The sequence below is a fragment of the Otolemur garnettii genome, unplaced genomic scaffold (assembly GCF_000181295.1).
Source record: "Otolemur garnettii isolate 467f Iridium unplaced genomic scaffold, OtoGar3 scaffold00178, whole genome shotgun sequence".
NCBI classification, from domain to species: Eukaryota; Metazoa; Chordata; class Mammalia; order Primates; family Galagidae; genus Otolemur; species Otolemur garnettii.
The window spans coordinates 1,694,955-1,701,509 of NW_003852573.1; the positions used below are offsets into that span (position 1 = coordinate 1,694,955).

At 41.7% G+C, this 6,555-nt stretch overlaps 1 pseudogene; it reads left to right on the forward strand.

Moving 5' to 3' along the window:
- Positions 1–4,000: 4,000 nt before the first annotated feature.
- Positions 4,001–6,463, forward strand: LOC100967041 (annotated as a pseudogene).
- The last annotated feature ends 92 nt before the right edge of the window (positions 6,464–6,555 follow it).

Genomic DNA, 6,555 nt, shown 5'->3' on the forward strand with positions numbered 1-6,555 from the left:
GAGATGCTATCTCAAAAAAAAAAAAAAGAAAGAAAGAAAGAAAGAAAAAAGAAATGCTGAGGATGAGAGAAAGGAACGTGTGGCAGCTAACTTGATGAACTCAGCCTTCTGAGGCCTTCAACTAAGTTCTGGCCCCGTTTGCCTTCTCCTTCTCAGTCTCCCTGCCTGCCCACAGGTTTGTCTCTCTTATCCCTTCCTGTTCTTCACAGGCTCATTCGTAGAAGTTAACCTTAGCTGCTCTCTCAGGTTCAAGACACCAGTGCATATTTGATATTTTCCTCCTATTTGAATTTCCTTGATTGATTGATTTATTTTTTGAGATAGAGTCTGACTCTGTCACTCTGGGTAGAGTGCCATGGCATCACAGCCCACAGAACCCTAGAATCTTGGGCTCAAGTAACCCTCTTGCCTCAGCCTCCCAAGTAACTGGGACTATAGGCGCCCGCCACAATGACTGGCTATTTTTTGTTTGTAGTTGTCATTGTTGTTTGGCAGACCTGGGCTGGATTCGAACCCACCATCTCTGCTGTATGTGGCTGGCACCGTAGCCCCTGAGCTACAGGCATGGAGTCCCGAATTTCTTTTAATTAGTATTTACCATAAGAATGTTGTGTATACTTATATACACATTTAACTGACATTAGGGATTTAGTTTTCCTATGCATCCTAATGTGATATTTCTGTTAATAAGTTTCTGACAAGGAAGTGAGTCACAGCCATCTTTAATTTTCTTAAAGAAAAGATGCTTTTACAACAGAGTACCATTTTTGAGGTGACTTTGCAGAAAGTCAGTCATTCTCAGTACTGAGACAAGAAACAGCTGATGTGAAATAAGCCCAAATTGGTATTCATCTGTTTTGGAAGAGAGACATGTACTGTATATGCTCAGACGCTTGCACAAATGTTCCCAGGCATGCTCTAATTCATCCTCTTAAGTGCCTGAAATTTTATCCTATCTCAGTTTAGCTCTGCTAGCTTTAATTATGATCAAATGCTGAGAGTCAAGAAATAAACCAGATATCTGTCAAGCACCCACAAAGTTCACAGTACCATATGAGGTTCTTGGAACACAGTGTACAGAAGAAGCAGTCCTTTTCTTATCAAGTTCATAATCTAAGAGAAAAGGAAGTAAGAACATACAATTATGGTAAATACAAAATGAATAGGTCAAAAACTTCATTTGCAAATTAGAGAACAGGTTGAACAAATTCAAGTCCTACCCAAACACTGGCTTGCACAAAAGCATACATAAAGAAAAGAGGGGGTGGCATCTGTGGTTCAGTGGTTAGAGCGCTGGCCCCCTTTACTAAGGGTGGCGGGTTTGAACCCGGCCCCGGCCAAACTGCAACAAAAAAATTGCCAGGTGTTATGGCAAGAGCCTGTAGTCCCAGTTAACTCGGGAGGTTGAGGCAAGAGAATTGCCTGAGCCCAGGAGTTGGAGGTTGCTGTGAGCTGTGACACCACAGCACTCTACCAAGGGTGATAAAGTGAGACTCTTTCTCAAAAAAAAAAAAAAAAGAAAAGAAAAGAAAGAATCCAATTGGGAGCAAAATACATTTGATTTAATTTTTTTGTTTGTTTGTTTTGTGAGACAGAGTCTCACTATGATGCCCTCGGTAGAGTGCTCTGACATCACAGCACACAGTAACCTTAAACTCTTGGGCTTAAGTGATTCTCTTGCCTCAACCTTCCAAGTAGCTGGGACTACAGGTGCCCACCACAACACCAGTCTGGTTTTTTTGTTGTTGTAGTTGTCATTATTGTTTGGCAGACCTGGCTGAGTCAAATCCACCAGCCCAGGTAAATATGGCCAGCATCCTAGCCCTGAGCTATATGCGCCGAGCCTCAATTTAATTTTTTAAATTGAGGTAAAATATACTCACAGTAAAATGCATAGATCTTAAGTATACAACCAATGATTTTTAACATACATACACTTAAAAAATGTATCAATCTGGATACAGACTATTTCTATCACCCCAAAAGTTCATTAACATCTCTAGAACCTAAATAGTGATATCCTTCGTTCATTCCTAATTTTAGCAATTTATGTTTTCTCTCTTTTCTTGGTCAGTCGACTTTATTATTCCTTTCAAAACATCAACTTCTAACTATTGTTCTGTGCGTATATTTTCTATTTTATTGATGCCTGATTTTTTTTTTCTTTCTTGCACTTTTTTGGCTTTAATTTGCTACACTTTGTCTAGCTTCTTAAGTCAGAAAGTGAGAGTATTGATTTGACACCTTTCCCATTTTCTAAAATAAACATTTAAAAAAAATAAATTACCATCTAAACATTTTCCCATAACATTTGATGTGTTTCTTTCTTTGTTTGTTTTTTTTAAGACAGAGTCTCATTTTGTCATCCTGAGTAGAGTGCCATGGTGTTATAGCTCACAGCAACCTCAAACTCTCAGGCTCTAGTGATTCTCTTGCCTCAGCCTCCTAAGTGGTGGCTGGGACTGCCACAACACCCAGCTATTTTTTAGAGACGGGATCTTGCTCTTGCTCAGGCTGGTCTTGAAGCTGTGAGTTCGGGCAATCCACCTGCCTTGGCCTCCCGGAGTGCTAAAGATTGCAGGCATGAGCTATTGCTCCCAACCTGATATGTTATTTGTTTATTAACACTTAGTTTTGAAATATTTTCAAATTTTATGATTTTTTTCTTTTGACACATGGGTTATACAGAAGTATGTTAAACAACAATGACAACTGCAACAACAACAACAACAAAATAGTGGGGCATTGTGGCAGGTGCCTGTAGGCCCAGGTACTTGGAAGCCTGAGGTAAGAGAATTGCTTCAGCCCAAGAGTTTGAGGTTGCTGTGAGCTGAGACACCACAGCATTCTACAGAGGGCAATAGCTTGATACTCTGTCTCAAAAAAAAAGAGTTGTGTTAATTACCTAGGAATGTTTTAGGTATTTAACTTCAAATTTATTTCTATGTTGTGAGAATATACTTTGTAATATATTAACCTTATGAAATTCATTAAGAATTATTTTATGACCAGCGTATGGTCTAATTTGTCAATTGTTAGGCCTTGGGGAGTGGGGGCTTTCAGTTCCCGAAACCAAGTTGATCTAATTCAATTACTCAGCTGGACTACCGTGTTTCCCTAAAAATAAGACCTACCCCCAAAATAAGCCAAACAGGATTTCTATGCATTTGTTAAATATAAGCCCTACCCTGATAATAAGACCTAGTGATGGGCATGCATTTCCGTGCAGATCAGTAAGGAAGACTGAAATACCTTTTATCTGCCACAGCTCCTTTCTCCGAGCCATTTGCACTTGCGTGGGTGCGCGATTAGTAACCGCGGTCACAGGCATCCTATTGCGCATGTGCAAACGGCTAGGGGAAAGGAGTTTATGCATCACTAGCGCCAGCCCCACCAACAAGGTCTGCTCCCCCTGTCAGGTTCTGGCCATCCTGTGCACACTAAGGCTTCGAGTAGAGATGGAGACATAGAGACTGGAGGTCTCCACAGTGAAAGTCTCCTTAGTGAAATGAGGAGCAGGATGCTCTGCTTTTTTAACATTGTGTGTCCCCAGGGGGAAGAAGGAAAGCCGTGGCTGCTATTTTACCCAGCACCAGTCCAACAACAGTCTGTGAGCCCCTCTCACCTCACAGAAACACCAGTAAAGCTGCTGCACCCCAGCACCGACCAGCAACAGTTGGTGGGCCTCTCACCACCACCTCTCTACAAACACCAGAGGAAAAGCTTCAGCAGGCAATCTGCTACTGAGCCCAGAGAGATCATCCCAGCTCTACTGTGCAGATTGGACCCAGTGCTCGCTGGATCCCAAATACGGTAAATAATTCAGCCCTTACACATCAGCTTTGCTGGCCTATCTCTGCTTTTCCTGAGTATCTGTACCCCAGACAAGATGAGTGCAAAAAGAAAGAGCTGTTCTGTTGAGTACAAGAAGGGAATTGTCGAGGACTCCCAGGGCAAGAATCTTACTGCTTTCTACAAAGAGAAGAAGTTGGATATCTGAATGGTCCAAAAATGGCGGGCAGAATACGATAACCTCAGTCTACATGTGGACAGAGAAAATGCTAAGAAGCGCAAGTGGGATTCAGGTTGGCAACCTTTATTTCCTGAGCTGGAAATCATGATCTGTGAATGGATTGCTGACAGGAGAGCAAAGGCTTTGGTTGTGCGTAGGGGTGACATTCAAGCATTTGCCCTTGCAATGGCACCACAGTTCGAAATATTCCCGGAATTCAAAGCATCACAACACTGGCTGGATGGCTTCCTTCAGCGATATGAACTGTCTCTAAAAAAATCAGCAACACTGTTGAAGTTGGACGATGCAGAAGTTATTAAGAGAGCACTTGCATTCAAGTCTTTTGTTGATGGCATCGACTTTTCTAAATACCAACCTTGCAACATGATTGCTATGGATGAAACTGCAGTGTTTATGGGTCAAGAACCCCACACAACAATTGAACAGACGGGTGCCTCCTCAATCTGCATTCCCTCCACTGGTCACAAAAGTTCACGTGTTACCTGTATTTTGGCCATTCGTCTGGATGGAAAGAAAGCTATACCTCTTATCATTACTAAGGACAAGAAAGATAAGATTGAACATGTTTCCGGCATTTATGTTCTTGAAACAGAAAAAGCCTGGTGCACACAAGCAGTTATAAGGAAGTGGCTTGATTTAATGCTGCCACTTGTTTTGCGAGGTGGCCAAAGAGGTCTGCTAGTCTGGGATTCAGCCAGCACTCACCGTGCTAAAGACATGAAGAACTTCCTTGCAGAGAGAGAAATAGATCAAATAATGATTTCTGCAGGAATGACTGCCTGTCTGCAGACTCTTGATATTGCAATAAACAAGCCATTCAAAGACCATTTGCATGTGGAAATTAACGACTACATTGAAAATAGAATGACAAGAAAGCAGCGTGGAAACTTTGTGAAGCCTAGCCTGCAAGAGGTCGTGACTTGGGTGAAGAATTCATGGAATAAAATCACTGACAGTGTTGTTACCAGTGCACTCTGAGCAGGTTTCATGGATAAGAGCTGCTCATTTAATGAGAGCTCAGTTGCTTGATGTGAAAGTTTGGGGCCAATGGTTCTAAAGGAAATGGAGTCACAAGAAATTCAGGATGGAATACCTGGAGAGTTATGATGATGTTCCAGAAGAAGATGACTTAACTGTATTTGAATAAATGTAGATTGTTGTATTATACTTAATAAAAATAAGACATCCCCTAAAAATAAGCCTGAGTGTGTCTTCTTGAGAAAAAATAAATATAAAACAGTATCTTATTTTCAGGGAAACATGGTAAAAGTTCAACTAAGGCACAGTGGGAATAGAAAGCAAAAGTGGGGACGGTGACTGTGGCTCAAAGGAGTAGGGCACTGGCCCCATATGCCGGAGGTGGCAGGTTCAAACCCAGCCCCGGCCAAAAACTACAAAAAAAAAAAAAAAAGAAAAAAGAAAAAAAAAGTGATAAAACTGAAAGTAAAACTGGAGCAGCACAGGTAGCATAACAAAAATAAAGTAAAAGTAACCTGTAAAACCATAGAGTAAACACAACCCAAAAGCGATTTGCCATCTGCTCTGCCCTGGCTGCCTCAGCTTTACCAGCACTGGTCATGTCTAAAGGTCATCGAATTGAGGAAGTTCCTGAACTTCCATTGGTGGCTGAAGATAAAGTTGAAGGCTACAAGAAGACCAAGGAGGCTGTTTTACTTCCTAAGAAACTTAAGGCCTAGAATGATATCAAAAGGGTCTTTGCCTCTCAGTGAATGAGGGCTGGTAACGGCAAAATGAGAAACCGTCTTCGTATCCAGCGCAGGGGATCCTGCATCATCTATAATGAGGACAATGGGATCATCAAGGCTTTCAGGAACATCCCTGGGATTACTCTGCTTACTGTAAGCAAGCTGACCATTTTGAAACTTGCTCCTGGTGGATGTGTGGGACATTTCTGCATTTGGATTCAAAGTACTTTCTGGAAGTTAGATGAATTGTATGGTACTTGGCGTAAAGCTGCTTCCCTTAAGAGTAACTACAACCTTCCTGTGCACAAGATGATGAACACAGACCTTAGCCGAATCTTGAAAAGCCCAAATATCCAAAGAGCTCTTCATGCACCATGCAAAAAGATTCATTGCAGGGTCCTGAAGAAGAATCCACTGAAAAACCTGAGAATCATGTTGAAGCTAAACCCATATGCAAAGACCATGGGCCGGAATATCATTCTTCACCAGGCCAGGAATCACAAACTTCGGGTGGATAAGACAGCTGCAGCACTACACCAAGTCAGGTGAGAAGGGGGTCGCAGGCAAGACTGTAGCAATGAAGAAGGGGAAAAAGCCTGTCGGTGTTAAAAAGCAGAAAAAGCCTCTGGCAGGAAAAAAGGCTGCCTCTACCAAGACACCAGCAGCAGAAAAGAAGCCAGCAGAAAAGAAACCTACCACAGAAGAAAAGAAGCCCACTGCATAAATGCTTTAATGTTTATTCCATGAACGTCAAATCATTTTGGACAGTTTATTTTGAATAAAGACCTGATCAAAGAGTCAAAAAAAAAAAAAAAA